We start from the raw sequence: 20,193 nt of genomic DNA, 5'->3' as shown, positions 1-20,193 counted from the left end.
GGTTACAAAACCAAATCACGGGGCCAAATTTCCTATTGAAATACCACTCAGAGCGAGCTTGTGTTTTTAAGAAGTATTTCAAGCATGAAATTGTGCACTTAAAACAGATTCCATGAAGCTCAATATACCACATAAATGTTTTCTCATTGGGGAAAAAAAAAGGCAAGTAAAACATTTTAAAGTTCAATCTTAAATTCAGTGATCTAAGGATAATGGAAAAATAATCTAGCTTGTTTGAAATGTCAGAGCTTCAACTACTCCTGGGGAGCAATGAAAGTCTACATCAGTTGGGCATGCCCCTCTTAACACATAAAAATGGTCACAAACAGCAACAGGTCAGTATTCAGCTCTTCTGGCATAGGACCCTTCTATTATGTTCATCGTAACACAACTTTTCGTTCCATTCCCTTAAAATTCACAGTTTCAAAAGGTAAATGAAAAATGCATTTTCCAATGAAAATTTATTGCTACCTGAATTACCTGGAACTGCAGGAGTAAAATGATGAAAGGCATTTAAATGAGATGTTTAAATATAGACTGTAAATATGAAACTTAACATTAATTAATGAGATTTGTAGGGTCTTCCCTTGCTTTATCCTTTGTATTACCATGCAGCCTTTGTTTACTGTCATTTATCTTCTTTGCTTGATGACGTTTGACTAACAAATACATTGATGAATTGCATTTGTAAATGCCATCCATATATCACTAAAATAAGATGTACTCAGTGCTCCTGGCACACTAGTGTTAAAGGATTTTTTTATTTGAACTTTCAGTACTTAACAAAGAAAATATTACTGCTTTGCTGGATAAATTTCCTGACTTTTTTTTAATTTTCAGTGAACACACAGCTGCAGAATAATGTGATTTAATGAAGCATTTCTAATAAAATCCTGAAGAAGTTAAAACAGGGGAGTAGAACTGCTTGCTCACTGATAGTTGTATCCTTCAGAACAATTTTTCAAGATGGGGATCACAGTTCTGTGTAGACAAGTATTAGGTAATGCAATTTTTCCATCTTCCAAAGTCAGTGATTTCCCTTAGTCTGATAAGTAGTTAGCAGTGTTGCGTTACTTATTTATATTAAGTAAAACATACAGCATAATAAATGCAACATCTTTCTAGTATGCTATTTGGGCTTTATACTGATTGGCTAGTAGCAACACAGATAGCAATAAATTTAAGTGTGAAGATGCTCAGATCTGAAAAACTCCATGGTTATATTTTGCTTACCAAAAACATACTGCCTGCATTTGTAAAGATCTCCTTTATCCAGTCTGTCATCACCTGTGATGAAATTATGAAACTTCTTGGCTGCTACATTTTTCTTTGCCACCACAATTCACTGTAAAGTATTACTTGCTTTATGTAAACCGAGAGAGGGTTCAATGAATCATCACTTTGCAACCTGCCAGTAAAACAATCTCCAATATCCGCCTGTACATACATCTATTTACTTTCATTCAGAACAAGTTTTTAATGTATTCCCCACCAGAATTATCAAGTGGCACTACAAGCATGTACACAGAAAGCTGAGATCCCCCAGAACATAAGCAGAGTCAGGTAAAAAGATTACCTCATGTACCCAGTATGATAAAAGATACTGCCAGATTAGTTGTCATTTTCTGATTGAAACAGCAAGACAGAAATTAAGATTTTATCTCAAAGTCACCCACAAGCAGCAGTGTAACTAAAATTACTGCCATAATTTTGAAAGCCCCTTTACATACAAAAAAATACATGGAACCAGAGAAGAGTACTTGATTTCCTATCAACTAACTGAGCAAAGCTTTAAATTGAAACTATGGCACTTAGGTAGCTTATATTTATAAGAATAACAGTACGGTAGTTTTGGAAATTGGGACTATATGAAAGAAAAACCACATGGTTTTCAAGACTGCCTCAGCAGTATCAACTCTCTGAAATAAAATATTAATAATGAAATTTATATTAATTACTTTATGAGTGTTAATTTTACACTCATAAAGCAATTTAGGCATCAGTATGAGATGACTGCATAATTACTGTGAAAAAAGTATAATGAAACCTGCAACCTTTGCCACCTCTGATAAAAATACCTTAGTATGTTCTTTCCCAACTTCAGCTAAGCTATACTCCTGGTACCATTGAACGACTATTTTTTCTAGTGCTTACCCTTCACCACAGAAAAGAATCTTAATTTGTCAATTTGACTTCACTTAGATTAGCCCATAAAGTAGCTTTCAAGTGTTAAACACACAGTAGGCTGAAAGCTAAAGTCTGAAACTAGTTGGTAAGGCAGAGAAACCAGATAACGATTATCATTTAGTCAATAGCGATTTAAATGTATCCACTGCAGTGGGAAGACCCTACGACCCTGAATGCTTTACAGGACTTTCAGAGATAGGGGTTGAGTATGTTTATTATCTGAATTGACAGTTCTGCAGGAGTCAAAGCAGGGTTCTTCAAATACTGAGGCAGTGTCTACTGGGAGAGAGGGGTGGGTAGTAGAAGTGAGGTACTTAGTGCTTAAAAAAAATTACTGATAATCAAGCAAAAGCTCGAAAGAGAGAACTGTAACTACACATATAATTTAAAATGTTTTAAGCAATGATTTTAACTCCAAGTATCAAACATACAGAAGATTCATGCATGGCAACTTCTAACAGGGCAGTGCAAGCTCTTGCTCTATATTGTTTGCATTGATAACCTGGTGTCCGATCCTATAGCTCCACAGGAACAAAACAGATTATTTTATAACTTTCTCTTGCAAAGCTATAAAAGGCATGGAATCAGGGAAAAGCCCTCTCACAGTGGCATACAGAACCTGCAACATATTTAGTAAGTAAATATGTTCACCGAAATGCAAAGAAAGCAACGTGGATTGACAAGTCATGTTTCATACTATATACCCACAACTAACTTGGGGAGCAATACACACAGAAAGAAACGAGAAAATTAATCGCCTCTTTATGGATGGGGACTCCTTGGCCTTTCAGCCGCTCTCTGAAGGCGGCCCATAAAGTGTCCGGGCAGAGAAAGCCCCAAGTGCGCGAAGGTCCTGCGAGTTAGCGGCTATCCTTCCTATAAAAGTTTAAAAATGGGAGGGTTTCCCTGCTCCCCCCGCCACCCACCCCCATTCCCGCCTCTGTTGAACCGTTCTTTTGAATAAAATCAAAGAAAATGAAAAAGCAAACAAAAAGCCTTGCGGATCGCCCGGCGCAAGGCTGTAGCCAGCTGCCCCAGGCGCCCGGCAGGAGGATGGCAAAGCAGCGCCTCCTCAATCCCAGCTTCCTCCAACTTTAGGACAACGGGAGGGCGCAGCCCGCAGCAGCCACCCTGCACAGCCCACGCCCGGCCCCACCGCGATCTCTTGCACCCGCAGCCCCGCGGGGTCTCCGCCGACCGCGGAGGCCACCTCCCGGCGGCCCCACCAGCGGCCAGCCAGACACACAGACACACGCCCCTGGAGCGCTCCGCTCACTTACCTGCAGTACCAATTCTTGCTAGAAACGCCTAGTGATCGGCTGCCTCCCGTCCGGGGGGAGCTCCAGCTTTACCGCCCGGGCATCGCCGGCACACGCCCCGCGCCCCGCCAGCGCTCGGGGCATGGAGCGGCGCCGTGCCGCGATCCGATCCGCTCCGCTCGGCCGGGCTGGGGCAGCAGCCGTCTGCGGCGACCAGGTCTTCCCCCGTCTCTCTGGGTACACACCAGAAATCCGGCTAAAATATATGAGAGGAAGGGTGAAGTAACTAGGAAGGGAGGGAAGACTTGAAGTGCTTCTCGTACACGATTTCAGAGTATTAAAAAAATTAATAAAATTAAAAGACGACGAAGTACGATTAAGCTGTTGGAAAAGCGGAGGATGAGAAAGTCTTGCAGCCCGGTGTGGCTCCAGCCTCTCCGCCAGCTGCGCGCGGTCCCGATCCAGCCTCGCCGGCAGAGGAAGGAAGAGAAGCCGGCGCGTCCTGCAGCAATCCCTCCGTTAGAGCATCTCTGATTGGTGTGCGGTCCACACACAGCACGACTTTCCCCTCCTGCTGCCTTCTTCTCCCTCTTGGGAAAAGTAATTGGAGAGCGAGCGCTTCACCTTCAGCAGCAGTCTCCCGCGCCCAGCCTGCACGCACCGCACCGCACCGCACCGCACCGCGCAAAGCGCGGAGCTGCCCCGGGCTCCCGGACAAGCACAAGCAGCTCCAGGCGCGCCCTGCGCGGTGCGGGGGATGGGAGGGGTGCGTAGCGGGAGTGACGCCCCTCTCCTCCTCCCTATTTATCCGGCTACTCGCTACGATCCTCCCCAGCTCTTTTATGAGGCAGCAAATCCCTGTGGCCGCCTCTCTGTCTCACCGAGCATCGGAACTCTACCAGCAGCGCCCGCCGCCGACCCCGCGGCCCGCGCACCCCGGGCCTGGGTCGCTTCCCCTGGCCCGCCCCGCGGCGCAGCTTCGCCTTCCCTCCTCTCCCCTCCCCTCCGATCGCCGGGCCAGGGTTGCGAAGTTTCCACACAGGCGCACGTGGCCAGGGAGGGGAAGATGCTCGCCGCCCCCGGGGGCCCCGCCGCCGCTCCCTCGGATCCCCTCTGTCCCTGCGGCGGGAGGCTGGGCGCGGGCGGGGTGTCCCCGGGCCGGGCAGGGCAGCTGTCCTGGGGGACGGGGGCAGTGGCCGTGGCGGCTGGAGCAGGGGCAGAGGCAGGAGGGACGCAGCGTCGCCGGCGGCAGCCAAAAGCTGGACTGTGTCTCCCTCCAGAGGGAGAAGGGAGTCACGCACGGCGGCTCGGGCTGCGGGAGAGCCGCGGACGCGGTTGGGTCCCACTCCCTGGGAGGTGGGGAGTGGTCGGCTTGGTTTGTGCTGCTGCACTCGGCAGGTGAAAGAACATAGTACGGGTCAGGTCCTGAAGTCCTTTCTCTTAAGAAGACGAATTTAAAGACCGGCTTGAAGACGGGTGGCGGGTCTCAGTTGCCTGCCACGGACTATTGATTAATAGAGGGAAATGTTGCTAGGTGAGGATAAGTAAAAACACAGTTTCCTAATTTATTTGCTGTGTTTTGTGCCATTTGAAAGAGGGTGCAGAGAAGTGGAGGAGTGAGAGCCAGAGAAGGTGAGAAAGAGCCCTTGTTCGTTAAAATAATATCAAAGAGTCAAATTCTCACTTTGCTTCTATGACTCTGGTCCACTGATAAGTTAAATGGGGATGAATGCATGCAGTATTGAGAAGTACTGACATATCGGATCATCTGTTGTGCATTTTTAATTATACTAGCGAGGGTAATAGCCAGTTTTAAGAAGGAACTTTTGTTCAGTCATTAACTATCCCATTTTACATGATGTTCTTGTTCAACTTTGTGAGAAACAGAAGAGGGAAGTGAAACGGTTCCTCTCTTGTTATTGTTCATGCTAGATTTTTCTATGTAAGCATCCATAGAATGTTTGAATTTTTCTTCAAAGCACATACAGACCTAAGGTCTGTGCAGTCAGGAAAAAAAGGCGGGGGGGAGGAGGTGCAAAATTAATGTTGACTATCCAGCACACACTGATGCAGCTGTAGGATAAAACACAAAGAGGCTGGTATGGAAAGGGCAACTTAAAAGTAGTCTGGTATGCAGCTGTCACAATCGCTGTTGCAGAAAACACTGCAGTACATATACATGCCTGAATGCTGACTGCAGCCAAATTAAGAGCTGCTGGTTGTAAAGACAAATGTGGTCCTATCTCATGCACTGGAAACTGATACAATAATATCACAATTTCCCTACTCGGGTAACAGTGTTTCTAGATTTGCAGACTGCTAAGAATGATGTCAAGGGAACTGAAGTGCTGGTATCAGCAACATAACTTCAGAACATGAGGCAGACCCAAACTAATGTTGCTCCATAGGGTTTGAATGCTTCTGCCCCAACTGTGCAAAACGACCAGGGATCCTGAATACATAATGGATAGTCTTTCCTGTTCCCTGTGTCAGTGTAGGACCATAAGAATTGTTACTGGATCAAAAGCACTAAAAACACACTGAAAATGCAACTACAACAACTAAACTGTAACTACAGCAGCTGTTGCACCTTGGATGTAGCAAAAACCTTGTCATTACTGCAGCACTATTCTACCTGCATGTATCATTACACTCAAGTTGACTACATAAGACCAGAGGACCCTTGCTAGTTTCGTATTAGTGTCCTGCTGTTACAGAAATTTGGCAAACACATCTGAAGACACAGGACTATCATCACCCAGTTAAAACAAACAAGTCCTATACAAACAACAGAAGAAAAAGCCGCAGACAAAGCAACAGGTAAACTGACCTGTTTTGAAACTCAGGAATTTTGTCTGTAAATCTCAAAAAATGTGGTCATTAGTTACAGCATGCTGCCACTGCACATGAGCAGTTGTTCCAGATTTCTTTGCACAACATCTGAAAATCTGAACAAACCTACAGTACTCACACACAGGTTGTATGACACTATGCACATGAAAGCATGTCCTCAAACACATGCTTTCAGAAAGCTTCTCTGCATGCTTTCACAAAACGGTCAACACTCCCAGGAAAAACTGAAATGATCCATTACAACTATACAGTGCAGCTGGTTTTACAGACACTTATTTAGTAAGTCTGACTCATCTTCAGAGGTGCATTGGTACATGCTGTACATACACAGCATGATAAATTTACCATTTTCTGGAAACACCAGATTGGCATTCTTTGTCCTACACAACCTATATTTATATCTTTCTGACTGGAAAATCCCCAGCTGAATACTGTGGCCTTAAAAGACAATACAGTTATGAAACAATTATTACATGAATGTTCTGTCTTTATTCCTTCAGCTTGTTTCATTTTTGAGTTAGTGTTGCTACGTTTTACTTTTAATCAATTTGTAGGGCTCTTCCACATGCTATAAGACAAGCATAAAACATGAAAATGGGTGGTGGTGCTTGCAAAAGGTGTAGTGTTTGGAGTAACTTGAGCTTTTCCATTTCAAAGTATACAGCACAGCATAAAAATCAGGAAAATAAAAACTTGTTTCTGAGTAGTTGCACATGTGGATCTGATATGTATATTTTTAAACACTAATTTTACTAAAAGGAATGCATGTCTGAGCAGCTAAACAGAGAAAAGGAAAATTCATATTTGGTAGCTACATGCAGATTTTGTCTCTAAGAACTGATGAGTTCATTAATGTCTACCAACAATTTAATTCCTTATCTTTCCCAAGAGACTATTCCTCTCCCACCACTCACCATGATACTAACCTAAACCAACTAAAAAGTGCCAGTTGTGGCACTGTTTTTCAGTTTAATAGTTAGGTTCTTGGTTTCTTGTTTTATTCCTAAAGACTAGGATTTAGATTGGGTCTTCCAACTCTCTTAATATTGAGCTTCAGGTACTACAATAAGCAGAGGCCCAGAGCACAGCTCTCACCAGAAATACCTCGAGGTAAGGAGATATATAGTGACCTAGAGCCTGATGTGTGGCAGCATTCTACAACTTTCCTTTATTGCCATCCCCTAAAGCTAGGGAAGAGAAAGCAAGGAACTCAAAAGCTGGCTGATATAAACTATTACGATTATCATCCTGATGCATTGAGCTGAGACAATTCAACAGTGTCTAAAAGTCCCCTTTATGATGTGTGTACAGATACACAGTCATATAGTCATGTTTTTATCACAGGTGAGAATATTGTCAGACAAATTTAAGTTCTTTAAAATCTCAAGTAAATTCCAGATAGTCACATACAAAAATAAAGGTTATCAACTCCTGAAAAGCTGATAAAAATGAAAATGCAATGGAGCAAACTTATTCCAAGGTTCTTTAATAAGTCTCCCACAGGCATTTACTAAAATCATGCTGGTTATTGGATTTCAGGGGAAAGGGATTTTTAACTAGCATATTGGAATCAACATTGATCTTTCAAACCTTCCACATGAAATGGAAAAACTGACTGCAAAAAAAAACCCTAACAGAAGTAACCACTCTTTCTTTTCTACAACACATAATGATATAGATAAATAATATGATGGGGGGGGTTTACCATTTAAAACCATTATCCTAAGATATAAATGACATGGACTATATATGCATGCTAATATAAGTGCTAGTTACAGAGTAATGACACCTTCCAGGATTAAAACAAAACCCGAACTCAACATCATTGATACATGTATATTCAATGTAATTTTGGGAGCAAGACTTTGTTGCTTTCATTGAAGAGGAGATAAAGCCGGGAATCAGTATAAAAATGGGTTGAAAGACATCTCTGGAAGTCTGATTGGACTGAGGACCCAACCTGTAATCATGGTGGTCTAACTTCAAATTTAGATGAGGTTGCTCAAGGCTATGTCCTGTGGTTTCAGATACCTCCAAGAACGAAGATCTACCTACTACCTTCTATACCTTTCTTGCCCCTTTTCCAGCATTTGACCACCCTCATTGGAATGGATTTTCTTCCTTACATCCCAACAAATTTCTCTTAATTTATCTTTCTGTCTTTTGTGTCCATTGCCTCTCAACCCTTTGCTATGCATTTCCAAGTAGCCTCTGGCCCCATTTCCCTTGTAACCATCCATATGTAGTTGAATACAGTAATTTCTCCTCTTTCCCTTCTTCAAAAGGCCTGAACAAACACAGTTTTCTCATATGCCATGCCTTCACCCCTGCTATGACACGTGGCTGACTCATGTTCAACTTGTTCACCAGCACCTATGGGCATTTTTCTGCAAAGATGTTTCTTAGATGGTGCCAAACCTGTACTGTTGCATGGGGTTATTCTGTCTCAGGTGCCAGACTTGCATTTTTCTTTGTTGAACTTCATGAGATTCCTGTGAACAAAATTCCCCAGCCTGTTTGGATACTATTGATATAATTGACTATTCCAAATCACCTTCTTTTCTTTCATGTGTGTGGAAATTATTTGCAGGCCAATTTTCTCCATAAACTTCCTGCAGAATGACCTGTAGTCCCCCACATCTTTCTTCCTACCTTACTGAAATTGGAGATATTTACCTTTTCCCAATTTTTTGGACCTTCATCTGTCACCCTGAACATTTGCAGATGTTAGAAAGCAGTCTCGTAGTGACATCAGCCCAGTCCCTCAGGGTGTTTGGATACACTTGGTCTCACAACCTACTGTATGTCCACTTTGCTTAGATGGGCCTTATTGATTGTTCCCTGTTGGGTTGATACTTTTTACTCCCCCAAACTCATAAAGAAACACTGGGATGAATGCTGTTTGTCTGACTGACCCAATAGAATATCATATGACCATATCTTATGCTATTTCATCAAAAAGAGCAAAATCCCCCAGGCTGTGAGAACTGGAGCTATTTTGAAATATAAAGATACTTTCTCCTAATACTTCATAAAGCATCTAAGCTCCCTAAAGGGGAAATATTTAAAAACCTGCATTCCTCATTTCTCATTTGCTACCTCTTGACAAGTCACTACTGAGCTTTCTAGATCTTTTATATATCGTCATAAGGCACTTTATGCATTTGACACCCTATGCTGCCAGGCACAGCTTCTGAATCTTGCCCTGGGTGAAGCACATACAAAAATTTAGGTGTTGCAGTATTTCATGCCTTCTAAATTTCTTCTTGAATGTAGACTTTAATCCATGTAAAAAGCAGAAAAAAAACCAGAATTCAGATCAAAAGTAGAACAACACTTGGTCTCCTCACCTTTTGGATATAGTCTTAAATTTTCTTTTTATCCAGTAATTTGACTACATTACGTATTTTGTAAGTAACAGATCTGAGCTTTATTACACCAAAAGGAAGAGTCCATAAGCCAAATATTTGGGAATGCCTACATGCCTTTATTGCACAAAAGAGTTGTAAATTACAAGAATATTAGCAGTGCCATTTTCTTATTGGAGATAGAATAAGTATTATTCATGTGCTTGAGGAAATCCCCAGACTACTCCAGAAGGAGATTAGCCATTTTTCCTTCTGTTTTCTTTAAAAAGTTAATCAAGTATTCCTCGATCTGCATCTGTGGGACTCAGAGCAGAAAATAAATCAAGCATCCACAGAAAGAAAAACAAACAAACAAAATAACTAACAAGATCAGGACAAAAGTTGTTCACACACATCTGACCTAAATTTGGGTTACTATATTATAGAGATAATGCATTTTTCTTAATCAGATATTATATCATAGTTCCTAAATTCTTGTGTGTCATACAGCATCCTCTTGCAGTCATGCTACAAAGAACTTCAAAATGAATAAACGTTTTATTGTTGGTTATAAGTAGGTTAGTTTCATTGTGATTTTACATTAAAGGTTGCTTTATAGACAAAATAGGAAACAAATATAATTATTTCCAAAATTACATATTGAATTACTTTCTTTAATAAATTATTTTTACATAATTAAATTATATTAAAGGAGACCTTGTGAAAACAGGAGGTTACAATAGTAACCAATAGTACCAATAGTAGTAAATAGGTAAGTAAAATCAAGCTGATTTCACAAAACAAATCATGCTTATTTTTGTATGAAACCTCTTTACAGAGCGGCAACATGTGTTGGCAGATGCGAGAACTCATCTACAAGAAAGATTACACTTCACTGCAGAGGTTCATGGTGCCATTTATTATCTCATGACATAACATTTTCTAATCTGTGCAGTGTCATTTTAAAAACAGGCATCACAAATTCTGGTAAAGAAGGCGTCAAAGTGAATTAGCCCAGTAACTCAGTTCCTTCCCAGCTGGAGATTAGGGGATTGTCAGTTATGTTGTTTGCTGAAAAAAAAATGTCACTGTGAACTTACTTGGATTATTTCTTCTAGAGAAATAATACTACACCCGTTTAATAGTTACAAAACTGTTTAATGGTGTGGCATGAGGGCCTACCCCAACAAAGCCTAGAATCCAATCAGAGAATGTCAACAATGCAAGCTGTCATGCAAGCTACCTGTGGTGAGCTACTGCTGGCATCAGGGTGCTGGTTTTGGTATTGAGTTATGCTAAAACCGGCCTGGTTCACCAAACTTCAAACACACATCCTGCTTTTTTGAAGCAAGGTTTGACAGATAAGCTAGTCACTGGCTTGTAAATCTATGACTACCAGTCCATCACTTTATAACTATAAAAGCCAGTCCAACTTTCATATGGCAGATTCTTCTACATACTTTTGTGAAGGGTGTAGAGGTTCTCCCATGAAGCAGGGGCTGCCTGGCTCATGGTTACTCCCCATGGGTCATGAGAAAGAGAGAAATCTACCCTATGAGAAAGAGAGAGATCTGCCCAGTATCTCGTATGGTGAATTATATCAATCTCCACTTAATGTTTGTTCCTTTTACTAGCTTTGTTGCAATTGCTTTAATATAATTTCTTGGATACAGTGCACTATATTATTTTATGCTGTATTATACTCTACTAATAGGTTTTCAGCTTTTATACTGCACAGTAAATAATTCTGATTAAGATCTTTCACCTGTTCACTCATCTGTTCATTTGTCTGTTCATTTGTCATAATAAATAATTCATTTTTATAAATATATCTGATGAGCCATTATTAAAACCTGCAGGACAAAGTGATTTAATCACACCTCTATAATTCCTTAAATTTAAATGACTGACAATCCAAGGTTAAGATGGGATTCAGCTGTACCTGGACTCCTCTCTGAGAAGGAGTTTAGAAACCAAAGAAATCCTTTCTGCACCGTGACTCAACAACAGAGCATCTTTAATAACTTTTGTCTAAACCTTCCACTCCACCCACAACAAATAGTTACAAAACACTCAAACAGCATCATTCAATTTTCTGAAAGTACATTTAGTGAAACTACAGTGCATTAAATAATTGAATAGGAGTAAGTTGTTCTATTCCTCAGTATTTCTTTCTGATTTTAAGTCTTTCTTCTCTAAATTTTAACCACCTATGTTTTAATAAAGGAAGAAAAAATAAAATTGCACTCAGTAATGTACTAGGCTTGTATATGTGCATTAAAAAGCATTAAAATATGGCCTAAAGGTTGTTGCAGACTTTGCACTTTATGATGTTTTAATAGCAAGTCAAAAAGATGTATTTTGTTATCATCATTCTGCATTCTGAGTACAAGCAGAAGTAGAGCTTTTCAAAAGTTGAGAGCAGAAAAAGTGGTATTATTTAGAATATTACCATATTTATTCCAAAATAGACTGAACCTGAGGAGGAAGGGGGGCAGCTGGGAGTGGAGAACAGGACAGGACCAAAATATTAATAGAACACAATAATTTTTAAATGTTCTGAATTGCAGTTTTCAAGGTATTTTCTACTGCATGACCAAAAGCACATACCTTTTAATTTTGAGAAAAGAACCAAAGGGCATTTCAGCTTGTAATTCAACATGAGAAAATGCCTCTGATTAATACAGAATCAAAAAGATCCAGTCCATATATATATACAAAGTTATATTGCCTATTTAGACTTGCTATGAGATTACTATTATAATAGTAGTAATTGTTAATAGTTGCTATTGAGCTCTTTCAATGAGATTACAAATGTGGCATTACTGGATTACATAGTTAATAATCTGAATATAAGTAATTTTCTTGTATAAATATGGCAGAAAATTGTAAGTACCTAGAGAGAATTACTGCCTCTCAGATCTCAGGATCTGCAGGACTAGAAAGTCAGACTGACTGAGCTTTGCCCTCCATCTCAAACCTTTCCTTCTTCATCAAACACATCGTAGGAAGAGCTAAAGGATGTGTGCCTTTGAATTCTTCTGCTTTTGTGGCTGTCATTGACTGATTCCTTTGAAGGGAGTAGGGGACAGTCCTTTCAGAGTTTGGACTGCATGATGGCAGACCACTCAGATGCTGTGATCCTGCTCGGAAGACTTCATGTGGACCTCTCTCTGGTGTTACAACTATGTCCACTCTCACCTGACCAAGGTGAAATTAGTTTCTGGTTATCCATGCTAAACAGTTACTTGTGGAGGGAACATAAATGATGCCACCTGACTCCCTGCACATGCATGCCCTGCCTAGCATTCATTATCCTGCCAAAACATTTGCCCTGGGAGACTGAGTGCCTCAATTCTGGCCAAGTTCTAGCCCATCACCACCTGCCAGAATGCCTAACAGAGCAAGTTGTTCAAATTCCCATTTCTTTCACATCCTCAGGGCATGGTAAATATAACATAAGTATCTTGAATTGATCTTGGATGTGAGTAACTCTCGTATTCTGACATCTAGCCCAAATGTAATGTAAGGAAAATAAGCAACAAGTGAGGGAGACCTAAATCCTTGGGGATATATCCTATATGATCATAATTTTGACATTTTCATTCTGACTAATGCTTAATCATTTATAATTCTCTTCTAAAAAAGTATTTTAGAACAAGTTGTTTCTATATGCACTTTTGGCCCTGAAATTCAGTATTCACAATGAGCAAAATTAGCATTTTTACTTGCAGTTGGGGGACACAGATCCATAGTAGCTGCAGTATTGGGCAGGTGTGCTGGAATTTGGGAACTGGAAGCAAACTCAATGCTTAGAGCTTGGTGTGGAAAAACTTGCTTTTCCAAGCAGTTCAGGGGTACCTCAGAGGTCTCTGCTCTGTGCAGAAAGCATAGCCTGGGATGCAGAGAGATGCTGCTGCTAGAGCAATAAACCCACTACATAAATCCTCTTTGTTTTTCTCCCAGTTTAAGCTTCATGACGTATCTGTTGCTCCCTATCAGACATCAGTTACTTCCTTATCCACAAGTGTCCTGGTTTTCACTGCCATTAAGCACCCACAAATGTCAAAGAAGCCCGCAGAGTCCTGGAAAATTCAGAGCAAGCAGTGTAATGGAAAGGTTTTGCCAGCAGATGTCAGAAGGCAGAACGCAAATAACACAACTCCTTACCAAAACCTGGAAAAGGACATTTCAGTGCTTTTATGCTTCCCCTTCCTTCCCCTCTCCTCTCCTCCTCTCCTGACGCATATATGCATAACCATGCAGAAAGAAAAGCACTAAGGGAACAGTGGCTTGGGGGTTTTGTTTTTATTATAGCCTTACAGAGATAAAAAGCAGAAGATCCAATACCCCGTTAAGCTTCAGGTGACTTATGCAAGAAAAAGTTGTCTAAAATTTGAAGATGCTAAAAAATCTGTATAATAACACGTTCTGTGAAGTCTGGAACTAATGAAGTCTCATTTTTTATGGATTTTAACTCATGGTTGATTGAAGATTTTCCTATGATGGAAAACTTCAAATCTTTGCTTTTTTGTGTAATAGTGATCCCAAGGGATGGATTTTCAGAGAGATGCTGAAAACGTCTCTCTGTGGCTCTTCCCCTTTCTTCCCAGGCATCTTTTCTTATTGAAATTGAATAAATCTAACACTACTACCTGTCTCTCAAATTTTGTTGAAATCAGATGGGGCTCCAAAAATGCACAAGACTTTCTTCTATAGGAAATGTAGCAAAAGAAAATGCAAGGAGAGCTTTATCTATTACAGACTGAGATTAATGAGGCCATTTATTTCACAGTATAACTCTGCTAGAATTACTTAAACACCTGAAATTTCACTGGCAATTTAAATGTTCCATTAAGTATTCTGATGATTCCTCATTTTTCTACCAGATTATGAATTTATGAATGTACAGAAATGTGTCTGATCGACTATCAATCTTTCATGATGAAACCCTATTCCTATCACTGAATTTTAGTGAGTTACCACTTCTTTTTTTTTCCTTACCTTCCAGATGGAAAGTAGGTAGCATGAAACATCATCTTTTACATCATTTCCACATCCCTTGAGCATAGCCAACCAGGGGTCAATAACAGTGCAAGAAGAGTAGATTTGCCTTCTACCAGTGTCCTGTGACTTTCAAATGAAGTCACTCTGAATTTCTACAATGATCTCAGCAAGAATAAGATTAAACGCTCAGCAATTTTGTCTTAATATAAGCTTACGCTTATTCCAGATCTTTTTGATTGCATGCATTTTTACTGTGCCAAACTAATGAGGTTTGCTTTATTATTCTATCACATTTTAAGCTTTGATTGGTCTAGCTCTTAAAATGTACATAAAATGAGTTTGATTTTATTAGCTATTATTTAAATTATCACCCTTACATTAATCCCTTTGTATCATGGAGCTGTTTTTGTTGCATTACAGTGGTTAGTTATCCTCCTGACCTGAGATGATATTGCATCATAAAAATATAGCAACAGATTTCAAAAATTAAATTGAATTTTTATGATGCATGAATTATAGTCATGTGAACTCATCTATGTTAATCTATCTTAATAATCCCTTTTGAGCTATTTTTACAGAAATGGGTCAATTCTATTAAATCTTAGAATGTAGCTAAACAGACTTTGACATTCCTGAAATGGCAAAATTCATCACCTGCATATTTAACATATCACCCTTAACAGACAGATTCAGAGCCATTTCAGTGTCTGGTAACACAACTGTACAATTACTAATGCAGTTGTGGGAGTCAGAGCCAGCAAAACTTCTTAATGGTGCACCTAGAAATTGCACATATCAATAAGCACAAGCCATTTACTCCTTATGTGAACAAGTTTGAGAAAGATGATAACAGTTGTTCAAAGCCAATATCCATACACCTTATTAATTTTCTGGACTTAGTTTTGGGTGTGTTGGTGGTAGGCTTTGATGTGATTTTTTGAAAAATAATAAATGGAACACAATGCAAGCCTTTCCCTTCACCCCTCTCCACAATGGCGTAGCATATGCTTGCTCAGCTCACCTCCACTCCAACATCCCTGTCCAAGTGCAAGTTCTCTCTGTAATGGTAAGCTTGTTCTTCTATTTTACTCCTCTCCTATACTGTCAAGAGCAACACAACTCTTTTTACAAGGTACATATCTTTCGAGGTCAGTAAGTCCATTTATGGAGACATCTGAGTTCAATCATAACCACTAATGGGATATATGAAATTTTAATGTCATAGTTTAGCATGAGACAATATTTTTGAAGTGCTTACACAGTATTCAAATGCACATCCTTCTTATTCTAAACAAAACTCAAACCAGCTCACTTGAATTGTCTCAAGACAGTAAAAGCAGCTTTCCCACTTGCCGTTATCACCCCTCAAGGAGACAAATATGGACAAGAAATGGTGGAAACAGGCCTTCCAACACAAACTGAAACTAAAGAATCTTGGGCTGTCCCAGATCAGGAGGGAAGCAAAATGTTTCTTACCCTGTGAGTGTAATAAGTTAAACTATCTCATCCAGTCCAAACTGATGGAAAGCACACAAGTATAGTGGTTTTCTAATGTATGGAAATTCAAACCTTAAGATGCTTTCTTGAGTAAAGGCAACACTGACTGTTACCAAATAAATTATGGTACTTCAGTATGCTGTTGGATCCTGCTAACTCAAATTGAAGTTTGTGTATTTGTCCTGGGCCAACCATAGAGGATCATATTCCGGTATTCCTGCTTGAATCAATAAAAGGTGCAAGTGGCTGGGGAGATGGAAATTCACCATCTCCTCAGAAAAAGTAATGTTCACATAGGGTTGTACCAAAAGAGCTAGGATGCAGAAGTCTGGATGACAAAAGACTGAATGCACATTTATTCAAAGAGCCACAGTCTCATCCTGTCTTTACTTGCTTCTAGCTTCAAGTATATTTTCACACCGTGTGTTTTCCTTTATATTCACACAAATCACCCCAAATAGAAAGGGTGGGAAGAGTTTCTTGATGCCTTGTCCTCATGACAGGAAAAGGAGGTGGGGTTAGCATTAGGTAGGTATGACCAATTATGCGTTCTATCCCATTCCATCTTTTTTAATGGACTGTCTCTTTAAGTATAGAAGGCAGAACTGTCTTTTCTTGTCTGCATTGCAGAAGGGAGTGGACATGCCCTCTATAAAAGCCACAAAGTGGAAGCAGAAGTATGCTAATTCTTGCTGCCCTCCCCACAGAGAGAGCCTGCAGTCTGCTGCTATCTGCTGTCCTTCCCCAGAAAACTGTTTGCTGCATTGTTTCATTTTGTTTTTCCTGACTGTGTGGTCTGAGATGGAGGGGGAAGATTCTCCACCGTTCTTTGTCCTGGAGGAGGGGGGACCAGATAACACTTTTCTGTCTTTGTTGGTTTAAACTGTTTTCCTCTGTATCTTTGTAGTTACAGCCATTCCCTTTAGTAAATTGTTATTTTTTACTTACATTTCTCTTTACTACCCCTTCATTATTGGAGATGGCAGATTGAGGAAAAAATGAAAGGGGAGTGACTTATTTGGAGTTCTAATTGTCCAGTGGTTGTCCAAAGCCACCACAGGCCTGCAAACTTAAGGCACTGAAAATGTGATCTCAAGAGGGAAAGCAAGTATCCAGCATAACTTCTCCATAATGGTCTCTTTCTCGTGTCACATTGGTGGGTCCTGCACTCTGTGAGAACAGCACACTTTCTTCGAGCATGGAGCATCACAGCCAGTCCCTTCAGCCAATGTACTTGTTTATCTCACACGGCAACACAACCAAGGAAACTTCTCTACAATGTGGAAAACTGTGTCCCTTTATACACAAGTATTAACGGTAACATAAAATAAAATAAAAACATAAGTACAAACACAAAAGCTGCACAATGGCGATAATAAGTGTGCTGCAGCTCTGAATTTTGTCCACTTCAAAATCCAGGTCCCACAGCTGGTGCAGAGGTCAGACCTCACCAGAAACAGTTCTGCATTCCAGCAGAATGTATATTTAGTGTGTATATTTAGATGCAGCAATACGGAGTGGTGGGGACAGGGAGGTGTGGGGCAAAGGGGGGCAATGCTGAGGCCGAGGGCCTGTGGCAGCTTTCAGCCAGAGCTCTTTCAAACCACCTCTCCTGCTTTCCCATCACTTAAAAAAAATTACAACATGTTTTATGCATTTGTTCAAAGATCATTGTAAATTCAAAAGGAAATTAATTTTACAAGGTTGTCTGTCAATCAGTGTTCCTTTTTATTACATTATAGGTTGAAGGTTGTCCCAAATGTCAAGAATAAAATAATTTTGTTAATATTAGAATTCATGAGTCTGACCTACACTTACTGACCAAGCCTAGAAGTACTTCAGGCTGCTTCTTTCAAGAGAAATCAACTAAAGTATTTATATCAAACTCTGAAATAAAAAGCATGTTTATATTTCCATTGCTAATGTGGCCCATTTAAAAATTTGTATTTATTCTAGTGTCAGCTAGCAAAGACAAAAAATCGAACACAATTTTTGCAGTCTGAAGCAGAGAGCAGAATACACTCTGTCTCAAGCATGAGCACTAGATGTAGACTGGGGTTAAAGCACTAAGGTCAACAAGGTATCTAAAGAAATAGAACAGGTGCTTAAAAACTCTTGTTGATATATACCAAGTCTAGCCACATGGATAAGCACATTCTCAGAGACAGACTTCCCCATTCCCACTCCTTCTTCCTCCCCCTCATTCCTCAACTCTGTGCCTTGGATTTGCTTTCAGTCTGGATCAGCCATGTGCACTGCAGGAAATAATCTGAGATTTGGTTCTTTCTAAGTACATTAGAGTGCAAGCCCCTGTTAGGCTACAAAAAGAAATAAATCAGGGGCTTTGCTTGGTACACATAGGTTTGCTTTTCAGTGTAGACATACCTGCAGAATATGAAGGCTCTAGTGTTCATTCTGACTTTCAGCTGTATTTGATCTACTAAATCTATCATTTAGGCACAGCTGACACTACTGAATGTCTAAACCCCAAGAAATTGATCATTTTGTCACTCAGCAACTTGGAAGTGATATGACTAATCACAGAATCACAGAATGGCTTGGTTTGGAAGGGACCTTAAAGACCATCTAGTTCCAAGCCTCCCACCATGGGTAGGTCAGGTAGACCAGGCTGCTCAGAGCTCCATCCTACTTGACCATCCACAATTCCAGGGATGGGGCATCTACAGCTTCTCTGGGCAACCTGTTCCAGTGTCTCACCAGTAAAGCTCACAGTAAAGAATTTAATCCTGATATATAACCTAAACCCACCCTCTTTCAGTTTGAAGCCATTCCCCCTTGTCCTGTCACTACATGTCCTTGTGAACAGTCCCTCTCCAGCCCTCTTGTAGCCCCCTTTACACGTACTAGAGGGCTGCTATAAGATGTCCCCAGAGCCTTCTCTTTTCCAGGCTGAACAACCCCAACTCTCTCAGCCTGTCTTCATAGGAGAGGTGCTCCAGCCCTCTAATCATCTTGGTGACCTTCCTCTGAACTCATTCCTATAGGTTCACATCCTTCTTATGTTGGGGTCCCCAACTATTGTATGACAAAAATTGGGAATACAAGGATATTGGTAGAGAGCAAGGCCTACCAGGCTGCTTCGGATGCTTCCAGTGCCATAGGGTTTGGTGGTGCCTTTTCTTGTGTGCAAATTTTCCACCAATATTTTTAAGAGGCTCATGATCTAACCTTGATGCTAAGCCTATGCAATGTATATCAGGAATCCCATATTTCTCAAAAATCCAACCTTTAACACATTTATATTTTACATCTTTCAGTAACTGCACATTTGTAAGGGCATGCTATGAACAAGACCTAGGAAATGAAATGGCACTTTGAGTGATTTCAATTTATTGCTTAAAATGATTAGTAGTTCACAGAGGTGGCAAGCTACAAGGCTGGAAAAAAAATCCCCTGATAAATGGAGTGGAATTAGTTTTCAAAATATTTCATTAATTCAACATTAAAGTTTGTGAGTGTAAAATGCTGTCCTTATTTGCCAAGCCTTGGTGTGTGTGGGGTGGGAATGTGTCAGAGTTCTTCTATACAAACTGTGAAATGCTAATTCAGAAATCTATTCCTCAAGTGGCTGGAAATCTTCTTCTTGTCGTCCAGCTCAGTTTTCTCTCATTAAACACAGCCTTTAGAACCACAGCTCTCTATAACATTTATCTTTAACTTGCTTGCCCCTTCAACTGGAATTTCATATTCCAGTTCTTAGGGAAGCCATGAATGTCACCACCAGTCCCTCTGAGCTCTTGGGTGTTCTACTTATGTATTGGGTATGATTTCCATATTCCCTTTCCAGCCATGAGGGATTTTGCCCTTATTTCAACATCATCATCTTTCCTGATAATCCTGACAAGAATATTTACTTAGCTTTGTCTGCCATGGCTGCATAACAGCCTTACTTTCATCCTTTTTTGCTGTGCATGCATCTAAATAGCGCTCTTTGCTGCTGTTCGTAACACTACATGCTACCAGAGTCCACGTGCCAATCAGCTAATAATTCCTAAAAGGCTCTAATACATGACTGGCTGCCT

At 40.4% G+C, this 20,193-nt stretch overlaps 1 protein-coding gene across 3 annotated transcripts in view; it reads right to left on the bottom strand.

Moving 5' to 3' along the window:
* The window catches only part of TAFA2 (TAFA chemokine like family member 2), a 187,102-nt gene extending 182,801 nt beyond the window's left edge, over positions 1-4,301 (bottom strand). For all 3 annotated transcript variants that reach the window (XR_011697270.1, XR_011697271.1, XM_071549978.1), the window contains exon 1: positions 3,468-4,301. The gene's annotated coding sequence lies outside the window, so the exon portion shown is untranslated. The remainder of the gene's footprint in view (positions 1-3,467) is intronic.
* Between the last annotated feature and the right edge of the window lie 15,892 nt (positions 4,302-20,193).

The sequence above is a fragment of the Pithys albifrons genome, chromosome 3, assembly GCF_047495875.1.
Source record: "Pithys albifrons albifrons isolate INPA30051 chromosome 3, PitAlb_v1, whole genome shotgun sequence".
Taxonomy (NCBI): domain Eukaryota; kingdom Metazoa; phylum Chordata; class Aves; order Passeriformes; family Thamnophilidae; genus Pithys; species Pithys albifrons.
This window is presented reverse-complemented; position numbering and strand designations above follow the sequence as displayed.